Source organism: Pangasianodon hypophthalmus, chromosome 2 (genome assembly GCF_027358585.1).
Source record: "Pangasianodon hypophthalmus isolate fPanHyp1 chromosome 2, fPanHyp1.pri, whole genome shotgun sequence".
NCBI classification, from domain to species: Eukaryota; Metazoa; Chordata; class Actinopteri; order Siluriformes; family Pangasiidae; genus Pangasianodon; species Pangasianodon hypophthalmus.
The window spans coordinates 14,012,557-14,029,182 of NC_069711.1; the positions used below are offsets into that span (position 1 = coordinate 14,012,557).

Consider the following 16,626-nt stretch of genomic DNA (forward strand, 5'->3'; position numbering starts at 1 on the left):
CTAATTTAATCACATTTGACTTGTCTTTCTGATCCATCCACAGCAGTTGCTCCATTCTGTTCTGTTCTGTTCCAGCCCTGATTTAAACAAGCACCATAATCAATGAAAACGTAACTGTGATCCTGCATTACAACCTGACTCTTTACTCAGAAAGCAAATATACACTCACAAACACATGACACAGATGGCTTCTTGTGAAAGCAGTGGTCCATTCCTCCATCAGCTGTCTGATTGTGTGCTAGTTCTGTTGGCTGATGAATAGATTCTTTAAAGGCCACTCAATGCATGGCTGTTTATGTGTTTGGCTTCCCATGGAAACACAGGATTCTGCATTTTGATTGGGAAGGAAGCTGCCGTGTCTGGCATCACTAAGATATGTGTGAGTTCACATGTTTATGGAAGCGTAAGTGGTCAGTGAATTAGCATGTTCTCTCTCTAAAACTGGAACTGCGAGCTGTCTGTGGGCACAAACACGTGTGTGTGTGTGGTTAAAGCACATTTACAAGCCCAATTAAGGGCATCTTGAAAGTATTTAACAGCTTTCCTTTGGGTTAATGAACAGTGTTTAAAACTGTTAATTGCATGATACATTATGGAGTCAAAAACAAAATGAACAATATTTGTTTTAAAAATGATTTACATGCATTCGTTCTTTGAAGATCACCTTTTAAAATTGTATTAAACTATTTTGATAGTTTGTTTTGTGTTAAATTCAAAACACGCCAATGTGGTGTAAAAATCCTGGACTATAAATGGTCCAAAAATGGTAAAAGGCAGAAAATAATAAAGCTGCAGCATGTAAGAATTTGGAATTTCACCCTCTCTCTCTCTCCTCGAAACATGCCATTGCGAGCAACTTGTGGAAGAATATTTGATGATGTGGGGTCTCCACTGCATGGATTGATCTCACAGCTGTGAGTGCCAACACTCTGCAAAGTCAACACACTTTCATACAGGATTCAGTAGTATGTCGTAAGTAGTAGTATGCCTAAACAGTAATGGCACCACTGGCATACTGACACACTATTTAGCATGATAGTACACAATTTGAGAAGTGGCCCAATTATTCACAGCCCTGAGGATATAATTATCTGCTGCTATCCTCAATATTACAGAAGCATTATGCGAAAAAAAAAAAAACTTTTACTGCGCACATCAATGTGGCTATCACAGGACAAGGTAAAAGAGTGAAACCAGATGCTATTGTCTTACAACACACTGATGTGTAGACACCTATATGAAATAAATGGTAAAAAAACAAAACAAAAAGGTTTTCACTCAGGTTTTGACTCACTGTTGTATTTTATTACCCAATCCATATTTTTCATGGACTTCATTATCTAATCTGTGTATTTTGTTTTCCAGCCTGTCAAACACTGTAGGCATGAACCAGTGTTAGCATGCTAGTCAAAATACAGAGTAATAAATATACACCAAGGGCAAGCAGACAGCTTATATAAGTCACTCTTGCCTGAATTCAATGAGTTTGAAATACAAAAACACAAACACACCATGTTAGTATTGTGAGTTCTCTAACTAAACAACTTCGCAACTGGATAATAAGTCCGCAAGTATAAATAAATGTCCTAGCTGTTCAGTAAGAAAAAAAGCTAAACCTCCATCAGTCCCGAATCATTTTCAGTCTCATGTGATAATATCAGACTGACTCCTCTTTGTTTACTCTGTCATGCTATTCCCGTATGTCTCCTGATTGGCTGGAGGCTCAGTCTGTCACTGTGTATTCAGACTTCTTTTGTGTCTAAAGTTAGGATATGATGACTTTTAATGTATCTGAGCTGGTGTATGATGTATGCGTACAAATTTCCCATCAATTTTCACCTGACACAGCTCAGACTGTGAATTATTATTACAGGATGTCAGGGCAACACACAGCATCGCAGGAACATTATATTATACTGTTCTTTTGTCCCCTGACTAAATTGAGAAAGCTTTTTTTTTTCCAAACCCTTTTAAAATTCTTCTTCTAATTGACTCATATGCATTCTGGTCTCACTGGCTGCAGATGCTGGAGGCTCTCGTGCATGTAAAACCGGGTATCACTATGACCTAATGGAGCTGGCATGCAGACACAGACAAGTGAGCCAGCAGCAGCACCAACTTTCAGTTCATCTACTAAGTCTTTACACATTCAGGAACGTCTGAATTAGTTTACTCTGAGCCAGTCTGAAAATTTAATATTAAGACCAACTTTCATGAAATGTCTTTTCCAGTGCAGAAAATACTGACTGCTTTGTCCAACATGAGGATTTGATGCCACTGTCATCAGGCACCCAACTGGAGGCATAAACCTGTTTGCACTTTTGTTTAAGTCATTTACTTTGGATCTTTATTATATAAATAAAAGCATTAAAAAATCTGCATCTAAAAAAATTCTATGTGGGGACCAGCCACACAAAATCTCCTCACAACGTGTGTCATATTAGTATTTGCAAAGAGCTAAAAGCCTGCGCACGCACACACACACACACACACACACACACAAACAGACACACAGTAACCTTGGAGAATGGCAAACAAACTCAATTATATGTTGGGATAGGAAGTGCTTTGTGGCTACCCCTGTGTGCATGCATGCATGTTTGTGTGTTTTTACCTCTTGTTGGGGACCAAATGTCCCAAAGGACAGGATTAGCTGACAGTACTGACCTTGTGGGGACATTTGCCTGTTTATTTGTCAAAGAATTGTCTGAAGGGTAGCAGGTGAACTTAATAGAACATTAAGGTCACTAGCAAAATGCACAGTTCTTCAGGAAAATTGAAAATAACTAGATTATTTAAATTGTTACATTATGCATAGATTATGCATAGAATGTGTAATAGTTTGTATCATGTGAATTTAATATCTTCAACATTTGGCATTTAACAATGTAACATTCAATAAATTTCATGTTTCATTTTATAAAATGAAATCTAATAGGGAATTTTAAAAAAATATTATGAAATAATGTAACGGTTAAATCATTTCCAATTTTCCTACCATTTTTTCTACCTGTTTTCTTTCTGCCCTGTTGTAGTATTAACAAAATTCAGGGAGTTTCTAAGAGTATTAAAATTAAAGTTACTTATGAAAGCAGTATACTCACTTCTACTTCTAGTTTATTAAATTACAAAATAACATCTAAGTTCTATAACTTTATATAACTTTAGAATTTAATACTTTTGTACAATAGTTATTCCTTTATAACACACTTTAAATGTATTCACTGTTAGTGTAACTGCATGCACATTAAAGTGTGCTGTAGCGTAAAAAAGTGTAGTGTAGTATAGTGAGCTTTTTTCCTTTAAAGTAGTAGACTGTCAAGACAAGACAAAGACACAGACTAGGACTTTCTACACATATTGACAAAAGAGCCTTTAGCTTTACTGAGAAATTATTACCCCATGAAAATCTCAAAGCAGCATTGACCACCGTGGTCTTGTCACAGATCATACATCAAAACTAAAACCACTTGTGCTGGGGCCAAGATCCAGAAAAAAGCCATGTTTATATGGTTTTGCCCAGTTTCAAAACCAGTACCATGTATGTGCCTGTCTGTACAAATGTGAGACTAAATCAACAGAAACGAGTTAGTTCTGCACAAACCATTTCTGCGAATTCTTTCAATACTCTTCTTTCTTTTGCAGATGTTGACTGGCCAAATCATGAAGTAGGGAGACTCCAGTGTGAAACAGAAATGACAGTGTAAGAAACTATGTGTCTTTTCAGATGACTTGTGTGTGTGTGTGTGTGTGTGCCTGTATTCAGTGATTTAAAAGATTTTTGTCCTTTTGTTTAGCTTGAACTACCATATTGCTGCCTTCAACTGAAATATGGGGTGCATGCAAAGCAGACTGTTGCCCTCACACTTTCCTTACGCTCTTCCTGTTTTTCACACACACACACACACACACACACACTGAAGCAGATTGCTTCCTTTTGGGGTTGGATGTAAATCTTGCCGGTGGGTCTCAGACAGGCCAACAGGACTAAATTGAACACAAATGTTAAGCTCCTCTTTTTGAATCATAAAATGCTTCCCGAGCAAGTGAGCTAGAGAGTGAGAGAGAGAGAGAGAGAGAGAGAGAGAAGGATTATGTCACAGCAGGGGTGTGATGTGTGTCAGTTAGTGATTGTTTCTATTCTGGTCCTTATATTTTATATCTGTATGTCTTATGTAGAATCAGTAAATTTTCTAGCGTGTGTGCTAGAAATATCTGTATATCTGTGTGTGTGTGTGTGTTTTCCCACAAGGATAAAATATAAAACAAATATTCTCTCTTTTTGTACTCTTTTTTGGGGTTATTCATGTATGAGCCTCTAGGACAGCTGATTCCTCGTCTCTGTGTAAGGTTTTTTTTTTTTATTAGTTTGTCAAACATTTCATTGATTCTGTTAATATGATATTCTACGTGTAATACTCTGCCTGATTGGTATTTACCTCAGTTGTATTTTGTTAGCAGTAGAATGAAGTAGCTTATTAGATAAAGTGTCAAAATGTGGTGTTTTAAAAATCAAGTTGCTTGAAAAGGAACAGGATTTTAAGCCTTTGCTTGCAGGCTGGAACATACCAGTTAGGCCTGGCATTTTTGCTAAGTGAGTTCTCTACAGGCAGTAACTCGCAATTTAAGTACAATTTTGGACCATGCTGGCTGGGAAATAGCACTGCGGCAGCAGATTTCAAATCACAACCTCTAATGTGCTGCACAGGTGTCTTCATTTTTGATGATGAAAACTGCAAGTGAGCTGGTACAGGATAAAACTGGCTTGCACCTAGAAATATAACCCATAATGTCTGATAGAACAGGAAAGGGGTTTCCAAACAGGGGTTCCAATACTTTTCATGAGGAAATATTAGAATGAGGAAGTAAATAGCATAAACTAAATCTGTGGACAAAGAGAGACAGCCAAAAAGATACAGAAAAAGTGTGAAAGTCTCACCCACTTTGCCTATTCATGCAACATCTCACCAAACAAGATTTTCTTCTCCCCTTCCTTCACAAACACCAGCAAAGAAAATCCTCCCCTTCAACTACACCATATGGACAAATGAAACACATCAGCAAATCAAATTAAAATTCTCATTAAACACAATATAAAAGCAATGTGTTGTTTTTCAATGCTTCCTTTTCCATTCTTTCCTTTTCTTTTCCATTCTTTCCTTATTTCTGTAATGCAAATATAAATACACATTAATCTAAAGGTTATTTTTTATATCACACTTACACTCAGTACAGCTGAGAGAGAGAGAGAGAGAGAGAGAGAGAGATGCTTTGTGTGTTTCTGGAGCAAATAAGGCTCATATGTTAAGGATTTAGGACCCAAGAGTGAGGTGTGTGTTATGCTTGTTGCTAGGCAAAGAAACACAGCCAGTGAACTTACACCAGCAGAACATGAGCCAGGCATATTCCTCTTCTTTCAGAAGATTAGAGGGAGTGATTGAGATATCTAGAGAGAGAGAGAGAGAGAGAGATAGAGAGATTCTTATTCAGTGTTCTGTGGTATGTATGTGTGTTTTGTACATGTATGTATTTGATGAGCTCGCTGTTTTGACTACACTCCAGAGCTGCTATAAAAAGCTGATTTCAACTGCATCCCTCATTCCATCATGTCTGGTCTCTATATTAAAGTGTGTGTGTGTGTGTGTGTGTTGGAACATGGGAAAGATGTCTGCAAGCCTCAGTAATTCAGTGCCTTATTATTTCTTATTTCTCATTCCTTTTCAAAGCACATAACTTGATAGAGACACATATACACACATGTGCGCGCACACACACACACACACACACCTAATTAAGAAACTGGCATTCATTATTATTCAGACAAAATCATGTTTTACTTCAAATATGTGTTGTGTAACTGTAGTGTGTAACTTTCCAGTCATGTTCAATTCACATAATGTGGTTATGTTTATATTTTGAACTTGATTATACTACTGTGTGTGTGTGTGTGTGTGTGTGTGTGTGTGTGTCAGTTTCACAGCTGAACTATGTCCTCAAATGCAGACTCAGGTTATTAAAAAAGGCAAAATGCTTACATCAGCTATTCTGGCTTTTAAAGAGTAACCATCCTGGGTTGTGTTCCTCGCACTCTGACCCACACACAGTCTTTTCCCTGTGGCACAACCAGCATTTGGCAACCTGAATGACTCAGCAATGTGTATATAAGGAACTGGGTGTCTAAGAGAAATCGGGGACTAACCAGGAAGCTATCCTGTTTCACATTATTACCAAAAAAAAAAAAAAAGTATGGAAACATTTCGTGTCCATAATCATCAAACATCTCAGCAATGTTTTCTGCTCACAACCTGAGACCTTGTGCTAATTAAGGAAGAGATACTGTGTAATTGCCAAAAAAAATGTGCTACAAAATTTTCAGATTGTTGTAGTGTTTAAAAGCACTTTTGTGCCGATGTCTGCCATCCACACTATAAACCTGAACACTTACCCATTCTTATTTGATTTTTTTCTATCTGCTTTATCACACTGATTATGATTCAGTCTGATGCATACAGGGATCTAAATCACGATTTAAAACAAATAAACAAAATTACAAATGAGTTTATTCATAATTTGTACAGTTTTCAGTGTACTGCACACATGGAAGTGTGTTTTTGCACAATCCAAGTTCTTTGGATTCAAACACTGTAAAAGGTTCTATTACACCACAGCTGATGTCTCGCTCATATCAGCGATGGGTGTTGAATGGAGCCCTGATACAAAAGCCACAGCTGATGACAAGATTGAATAATAATTAACTATGAACTAATTCATGAATTCATTCAGCTTCAGAATGAACTAATTCATTCTGAAGCTGCTTTTAAACACTTTAATCATTTTCTTTCACTTGTGAAGAAGTGGAACTAAATAAAAAAAGACTGGCTGTTGTTAGATTATCTGTGATATACTTTTATAGCTTGTGAACATGTGGGCTGGTGACTTTAGTGCAGTGAAAGCAGAGAAATGTGCTTTTGATTCTGAGCATGGAGTCTCCAGTCTTGCACAGTGCAGCTGGTTATGAAGTATGAACACACCAATTTTGGAGCCACTGTAGCCTTTGCAGCCACAAAGGGCTTCTAAGATATTTTTTTTTTTTGTTAAATTGTTTGTATAACGCAACTTACAATGTTTTCTTATCCAGATTAATTTGCTAAAACAGAAGAATCTAAAACATCACCCAAAGCTCACACACAGGTTTTCATAACCTAGAGATAGTACAATTACTGGAATTAGTTGTTATTTACAACCTGAATGTAAATGAAATGCAAATATCCATGTGAAAATAGGGAACAGCTGTGTCTCAGTTGCATGTGTGTTTTAAGGTTGAAACTTAACACTCCCGGATGATATGTGACATGACAGAAGAGCTTCATCACAGGGGAAGGGGGATAGAGAATCTTTAAATATAGCACTGACATCTGTGTGTGATTAGATTAATGTTCACACACAGTTCTCAAGCAGCGTTGGGAGTTACACCTTTTGTAGAGACAAATAAAATCCTAAATTATCTTGTCAAATTCACAATGTAGCAAGTTTGCAGAGAAACATGACAAATAACAGCTAATACTATAAATATAATACACATGTAGCATGTTAGTTTAGTTTTCAACTATAAAGACATGGCATGTTAACATGTTTGCACCTCTACAGTGATAATGCTGTTGAGCCCAAAACCACACATCATACAATGTCCAAATTTACTGTATGTCAAAACAAAAATGCCTCTATTCTGACTTTACTATTTAGTACGGTAATATGCAGTTTTTGGACATAGTCAGTCAAAACACCAAACATGAAAGAATTTAAGGGAAAGAACACTTTTTTTTAGCCTGTCTGTGGGCAGAGGTGGACAGACGTTGACCAGAATACTCTAAATAGACCTAGTGTGCTTGGCCCCCTCAGGGTATGAGTAACACTTGTAAGACTATGTGTAAAGGGTGGTGTCACAAAGATGTCCTTGCAGCTTTCCAGGATTATGCATTTTGCATTTACTCAAACAAACATCTATGTCCAGACTGAACCACACTATGTTCAGCTCATGTTAATCTTGGCGATGAAATCTTAAGCTGGCCAGAGAACAGGCCTGTTCAGTTTGTTGTGAAACAGAGGGTTTTAATGTCATAACGGGTTTCAAACACTACTGTCAGCCAGATGGAATGAGGAAGGTACAAAAACAATGTCTGTTTAACAAAACAAATCGGTTTGTTACACTGGAAATATGTAAAAGATTAGAAATAAGTGTCTAAAACAGCGTTTAGAAGACAATGCAGTACATTTTTGAAATTATTCAGCCTCAGTTTCACATAAACCATCACACACCAAATAGCAGAGAATTAATCAATACATACATATATGCATACTCAGAGCTAGGGTGTGTATTAGTTTGTGATGGGCCAAAGATGAGGTCATAAATTTTAAGGTACACATGTTTGTCTTAATATCCCCATTGAGGAACTTCCATTGAAAAAATTATTTATGCAGTTCATTAATGCTATATCTACACCTAAATCTAACCCTAATGTTAGTTTTCCTCATGGGGACCAGCCAAATGTCACCACAAGGGCAGAACTCCTATATTCCTATCCTTATGGTTTGGAAGTTTGGTCCCCACCAAGATATGAAAACATGCCCACACACATGCACACGTGCGCGCGCACACACTCGCACACACGCACATGTACACATTCAAGCACACTGAGAGCAGAATGAGGCAGAACAAACTGGTTCTGAACTGCCCATTGTGGCTGAACATGTGGTGGAGTAACGATGGGTTTTATTTCAGTCTGTAGACGAGAGGCATTCAGAAATGTACAGACATGCTGGGAAGCACACTCAGAGGTGTGTAGAGAGTGTGTATGACTGTCCTGCTTTGGTCTTCCAAACTCTTTATGATTATGACCATCAAACAGGAGTTACACTGTTTAATTCCACATGTATTTAAATTCTGGTTATTCACTGATAATTTTGTTTCTTTGTTTGAATTCAGACTTCACTGATATTCTCTCTCACCCTTCTTTTCTTTTTCCCTGTAATTGATGTTAACCCTCTTACATAAGCCAGTTTGTTTGGTTTTGCTTCCAGGCTCTGATCTCAGATCATTCCTAATGACTGTGGGTATTATTTTTATACCAGTAAAGATGTCAGACTGCACCGCTGCTCCTGCCAACAGTGGGCCCTGTATCGGGTGATGCCTTACCGGCACCAACCAGTCATGGAAGGCAAGGAGAGGAATCGAGTGTCAGGATGGAAACGTGCACTTAGTTTTATTCCCTGTGCTCTATTTTTGGATTTTCAAACAGGACTTTGTTTTTTGATGTTTTATGGAACTTGTGGAGAGGGTGACTTAGTATTTTTATCACACACTTGTGTGTAATAGGGAGGTGTGTGTGTTTGTGTGCGTGTGTTAGCAGCAGGCTACAAAGTGAAACCTTCTTATACAAGATAAATACTACATCACTGACATCATTAAGCACAACATTCAAACCTTTTTACATTTTTTATGACTTACTTTACTATATATTTCACACAGCAACAAATACTCACATGGGACTAGCATTCAAAACATAGTAGGGTTAACATAAGGTGGAAATTGCTCAGCAGTTCGAGGTTTTTTTTTCTGGCATCGCTTTGACCGATATTTTCAAATCAGAACCTCAATCGTAGAAGGTTGGAACACAGTAAGGTGGTTTCTGTCGGATGTATCAGATTTGAGCTCTCAGTCAATGGTTAGTTCAAACCAGATGCACAAATCCTGTTAGTTATGAATGAGCATTTAGTGTTTATGCACTTATTTAGAATTTGAATTTCTTCTTTTCAACTAACAAATAACCATTATAGCATGTATATGAACGCACAGTATTACAAATCCTTACTGAGTCTCTTCGTACTTTATATCATTGCACATTTAGCTTGCTGCATCTTTTGCAACTTATGTATACAAGGGTCGGTTAATATAAATTTAAATTCAGTATCATTATACTGAGTCCAAGTTGAATGACTTCCTTGCAGTCCACTAATCTCACACTTTGAGTAGCGTGGGAGGAGTGTGACTGCGTTAGGGCTGTTTGTATACCAGTAGCACCAGCATGTGGTCAGAAAGAGTAATGCATACTTTCTCCCATACATTTCCTTCACCAGTGATAATCGAATAGAACAACATTGTGGATATTTTCTCCTGCCCTGTTCAGGGCTGTATTGATAATGTTTAGATCTACAGCACATTACATGCCACTATTATTTCATTTCTTTCTTAACCATTTTCTCACCTTAATACCATTTTATATATTGCTTCTTAGTCTGGGTAACCAAGCCCATGGAACAGAATGATCATGGCATAAATTAGTTTGAATATGTTTGTCTGCTGAGCTGTCAATCAGTAACCCTTGGCGAGATCAGAGCTATGGAAAACTGGCTCTAATATTTACAGACATTGGGGAAACCAGTGTAAATTTTGACACAGATCTTTTTATTATTATTATTATTTTATTTAAATAATCAGTTACACATTTCAAAGTTTGGTGAAGCTATGCCAAAATTGCTGAATTCTGATATGTACTTAGTGAGATAATAAAGATGCTGTGTGTCTCTAAACGATTAGCCCAATTACTGAGGTCAGCTTATGCAATATGCTATGCTACATGGTTAATCTTTCTCTAGTCAATGAGGGGTGTAGATGCAGGGCAAAGTCCTTCAGAAATGTTTGATCTGAAATGTTAACATCAATCAAAATACAGTTTCCCAGAGAAATACTGAAAATGAGACAGGAACATGATTTCTGTAATATGAGCTACTAGCCAATATGCAGTAGGAAAGGGTCATCTTAGCATGGAGTGCCTTTAAAAAAAATAAAAAGGGGGATAAAGAACATGAATTATGTTGCTTCTTTTTACTTCTTTCAATCTGTAGATATGTTTTTTTTTCCTTTGCTTTGAGGGTATGAGGAGCAGATGTGACAGTCAATTAAACAATGACTGAACATACTGAAAGTGGGAGAAAGAGAGGATAGAAGTTTCTTTTCTCTATGATTTGCATTTGCTTATCTGCAAAAGGGAAAAAAGAGTAGTTTACAACCAAGTGCAAAAGTCTGCATCCCCCATGGTTTTGCAATGGGAAAATTTGCAATGGGTACCTTTATTTTACAACTGTCTACAAAAAGGACCCCCAATTAACTCCATAATGTTGAGAAGAAAAAAAAATGGGTTTAACCTGCAACAAGACATAGAAAACAAGTGCAAGAAATATAGCAGAATTATTACAGATATTTCAAAAGAAATGGCCAACCATTTGCCAAGCTATCTGGAAGAGTGAGAACAGATATCAGATAAAATAGGCATTGGATGGGTTACAAGGGGTCAGATATTACAACTGAAAGGATCCAAAGGCTGCTTGAGAATATGAAAGATGTTGGAAGTTTTTAAGTGAAAGGGTGAGTAAAGTTTATTAAAGAATATTTATATCACATTCAGAAAGGAAAATGCAAACTTTTTAACATACGCTATTAGGTCATTTTCTGTACTTGTGACTACATTTGTTAGCTATTTACCTGACTATGACCTCAAGCATTTTATAGCACATACTCTCTCGACAGGGTGTGAAACCCAACACACTAAATATCTTGTTGCTCTACAATGAATTTTTATCTTCTTTAATTTGTCCAAGGTGTAAAAGAGAGCTATTTAAATAGTGCATGGGTGTTCTTATATTTAGTTTATACTGATATATATTATATTGTTCTTATATTTGACAGTGCATCATAAACCAGTACTTGGGAGCTCTATATATTTTGACTCTCTCCCAGGGCCCAACACACCTGTACCATGTATTCAGGGTTCTTGAATGCCTAGGTGTGTTTGGAGTTAGAAAATAGTAAAAATTTGAACAGACAAGTCCCTGAGGACCAGTTTGGAAGATACTGACTTACAGTTTGTTTAGGTTCATCATGGGGACAAAAAAACAAAAACAAAACAAAACAAAAAAAGAGCTTTTTTGTGTTCTTTCTTCCTTATTATATGTGAAGAAACAGAGCAGGCTCATGACCTTTGGGCAATTAGCACTTTCTCTCTCCCAAAACATTAACTGCATTATCTCTGATCCTAAATCTGGTTTATGGTGGCAGTAACGTCAGTATCATCGGTCACTGTATAAATTTATTCAGGTCATCCTGGTGCACTGGCAACTAAGCAACTCAGTGTAATTTTCTTCAAATATTAGGCAATATCAGAATTTGTTCTGAATCATTTCTTCTGTGATCTGCAGGTCACTCACCAAATGACCCCGGAGTCATTGCATTCTAGGGGTCTCTATTACTCGTCTGAGATTTACTCATATTACACTTATAAGAAATCATATGTAAAATGCAAAATATTTATGGAAAATTAACCATGTTAGGAATAAAACACAATGGAGAGTGCTGTTAAAAGAAACTAATCTACAATGGCATGGTGTGATGGCATTACCATCCCAAAGTTAATTATTTAACGTATAATGGCATGCCTCGAAAAGTTTTATTCCTCTTATACAATGGATATAAAAAGTCTACACATCCCTGTTAAAATGGCAGGTTTTTGTGATGTAGAATAAAATGAAACCAAGATAAATAATATCAGAACTTTTCTACCCTCAATGTGTAAAAGTTACAATAACCTGGTTGCATAAGTGCCACACCCTTTTATAATAGGGGAAGTGGCAGTGTTAAGAATGAATCAATCACATTCAGTCTCATATTCAAAAGTAATTATCATACAGCTGTCATCAATGAAATTATTCTGATTAACCTCAAATAAAGATCAGCTGTTTTCATAGGATTTTCTTCACATCTTCTTGGTATCATCCGGCTGCTCATAAAGGATGTATGGTATCTCACTTGTTGAAAGGTATCGATCAGGAGAGGGGTATAAAAGAATTCTCAAAACATTAGATGTACCATGGAACACCGTAAAGGCCATCACCAGCAAATAGAGAAAACAGAGAACCACAGTGACATCACCAAGAACAGGAGATCCCTCGAAAATTTATAAAATTACAAGAAAAACTTACCAGGGAGGCTGCCAATAGACCTATGGCTACATTAAAGGAGCTGCAGGAATATCTGACTAGTACTGATTACTCTCTGCATGTGACAACAATCTCTCATAATCTTCACATGTCTGGGCTATGGGGTAGGGTGGCTAGACGGAAGCCCTTTCTCACAAAAAAACATCCAAGCTCAAATAAATCACCCCAAACTATGAGGCAAAATGATGAGACCAATTTCAAAAGGTATTTCTGGTGCAAAAAAAAAAGAAAATCACGAAAAGAACACCATACCCATGGTGAAACATGGTGGTGGCAGCATCATGCTTTAGGACTGCTTTTCTTCAGCCAGAACTAGGGCTTTTATCAAGGTGGAGGGAATCATGATTAACTACAAATACCACTCAATTGTAGTGCAAAACTGTCAGGTGTCTGCTAGTAAGCTGAAGATGAAAAGGAATTTCACTGTTCAGCATGACAATGACCCAAAGCATACATCCAAATCAACAAAGGAATGGATTAACCAAGTCAGTGTTTCTGAATGACCTAGCGAGAGCCCAGACCTGAATCCAACTAAAAATCTGTGGGGTAACCTGAAGCGTAAGTTTTTATTTTTTCCCCTAAAAAAGTTCCTTATTGTTTTTCAATTTATTTGTATACTTTGCAATTTCACATTAAAGGTGGGAAAAGGTCTGACATAATTTATCTTAGCTTCATTCTTTTACTTCACAAAAGCCTGCCATTTTAACAGGGGTGTGTAGACTTTTTATATCCACTGCAGCACAGCAATTTGTTTATAGCAAATTTTTTTTGTTTATTAAATACGGCATGTCATATTTTTTTATCAGTTTATAGTTACATTTTAATATTGTGAAAAGTCCAAGAACTTAGTTCCTGTTATCATTTATGTTAAAGCACCTATGAACAATCATTCCTTCACCAGCCTTTGTTTTTTTCTCTCTTGAAATAAATAAGAAAGAAAATGCAGCTTGTCATGTTACTGCAGAACAAAAATCCCTCAGCCTGGAGATTCTCCAGTGTCAGAAAACTTAAAGTTACAAAGAGACTCTAGAGACTCCTTCTAAAAATGCTACATGTATATAAATATCTACTCACATAAAACCTCACCATAACAACAATGCCCCACATTTAAAATCTGCCTGTGTGTTATGTGAACTAGCTGCTACTATAACATTACTAACATATTAGAAAGAGAACGTTAATACAAACCTGTGATTTGAATTACAGCTGGAACTATTGTCAGAGCTGCTGCAATAGAAAATTAATCAACACTTCAACAGTGTTGTGGTATAAGTACCAATGTATTATGGTTACTGTTGTCATAGTTTTATCATATCTGAAATACCATTTAACAAAATTACCACCATAAAACTATGGTATTGTCATGTTATACAAGAGTATAACAATTGATATCAAAAAGTAAGAAAGTAAACATATGCAGTTTCATAGTTAAATTCCCCATGAAATGGCTTACTAGCTGTGATTTGATTCTATATGTTGAAGTATTTCCTTCTGAAACAGGAACTGCTTGACTGACTTACACAAAAGCCAGTATCTTGACTGAGATACACCACACACCTGGGGAGTCTAAACAGACCTGACAGTAGCTTAGCAGACTAGCTAAATATGGAAAAAATGGAAGAGATTAATGAAAGCCTTTTACTTACTCTTATGGAGATGCCCCGATGGTGTAGAAAGACGAAAAATCGTTCTTGCTAAGTCTGAAGAAGCAACATGTTCCAGCACTGAACAGCCCCAAGTTGGTAAAACACTCTCCTCCAAGAAATGCCTGTCACATAATCGCAACCTCGTATGAATTCTTCTATCTTCAAAATTAATAAACTCCAACCATTCTTTTTTCAACCAAGTGATAATCCAAAAAAGGGAACAGTGTGCAGGACGGCACACAGCCAATATCACACAAACAAACCATGTTTACTGCTAATGAGCTACTACTGCAGCTAATGCCTACTACTGTAGAGCAAGACCCGTCTCCCGTTCTACAGAGCATCTAACTGGACGAACATAAGGTCTTGCTGAAATTTGAATCATGAACCAATTTTGCTTGATGAACTATAAAATAAAAACAAGAATATCTCCAAAATATTTTATCAAAATCAAATTGGTGTCTGTAACACTAAAGGACAGGTTTGAAAAGCTCTGAGACACAAATGTTGAATTCAGTGGCACTTTAGGAAGTCTGCTAACCATACTTACATAAACTACCATAGTTATACAGAAGTGTAAAACAACCATTGTCATGAGGGATAGTAGCTAATAACTGGTCTAACAATCCTGCTGAAAAATCAAGCTTGGTCTGAAAACCAAAACACAGGCTGAAAAAAAAACAAAACATAGGCTGAGCAGGTCAAGCTAGTAGACCATCTTTTCCAGCTGGTAAGGTATTTCTTCCTTCCATCTTATTATTTGACTCAATTCATCAATGACCAATTCATCAATTCATTCATTATTAAAAAATACATTTACAATGTAGCATTAGTAGTGATTTCCAGCTGGCAGTGGTCTACAGGCTGGGTCAAACTAAGATGGATTATTCAGTAGGGATGTACATTTTACTATTAAAATAGACTAACACAGCTGTAAACTGCCCAATCTGGCAATACACACTCTGTTTTGACCCAGCAGATGTACGAGAAATAAGAAAAACAATTAGAAATTGATGTCGGCAGAGATCCCTGCTCCAAAAAGAAGTCTAGTCCTCCTGGTTATGAAATTGTATGCCTCAAATACTTTTAAAATAGACTTTGATCATGTTTCAAACAAAGCCAAAATGTCATCAGTTTATCTGGTGGTAGCAAGGAGAAGTCCATTCAAATCCTACATTTAACCAATTGTTTTTGAGATATTGCACTAACATGAATTTCCTACTGACAGACTGATGGCAAAAATCTTAGATTGCCAGAAAATGGGCCTTGAGTTCCTAAACATGGACTAGTACGTAACATCTCTGTAGGACAAACAGGAGGGAAGCAGTTGAAGAAAAACTCTTTCAGACATTTGACCTTGCTGTGACCTTGACCCTGTTTGGATCACAGACAAACCAAAAATAGGCCCCATCTCAATTCTACTTGTACTATGCACTAAAGGTATGTATTCTTTTTGTGAAGAAAAAGTGCATACTTGTGAGTGTGTAGCAAAAGAGTATGCAGGTGCAGGTACCGGAAGAGAACGTTGTTGCCTAGTAACGCACACTGTCACCGTAAACAACCCCCTCATTTACATTTCAGCTTTTCTTCATTCACTATTCCTTATATAATTGATACTATATAATTTTAATTTACCATTCCCTTGATTTATTTTTCCATATTTCATTTACACCTCTCACAAACCTCGTCCTCCCTCGCGCAAGGAATTGTGGGCAATATCAGCGGAAAAAGTGTCACTTCGAAAATGTACAGGAAAAAGTCGTCGAGCATCCGGGTACTTTTGGGACACTCATTTCAACATACTACAACACACTAATTCTAATCTCAGACACTATGTAGGACGGATAGTGGGCGAATTGAGACGCATTACATTTACATTTATGGCATTTGGCAGACGCCCTTATCCACAGCGACTTACAGAAGTGCTTTG

At 36.9% G+C, this 16,626-nt stretch overlaps 1 long non-coding RNA gene across 1 annotated transcript; it reads right to left on the reverse strand.

The window, feature by feature from the left end:
• Positions 1 to 4,328: 4,328 nt before the first annotated feature.
• Positions 4,329 to 16,618, reverse strand: LOC117599875 (uncharacterized). The gene is made up of 4 exons (XR_008301136.1): positions 16,171 to 16,618; positions 14,697 to 14,818; positions 5,381 to 5,446; positions 4,329 to 5,030 (listed from the first exon to the last, which is right to left on the reverse strand). It is a non-coding gene; the product is annotated as an uncharacterized LOC117599875 (long non-coding RNA).
• Between the last annotated feature and the right edge of the window lie 8 nt (positions 16,619 to 16,626).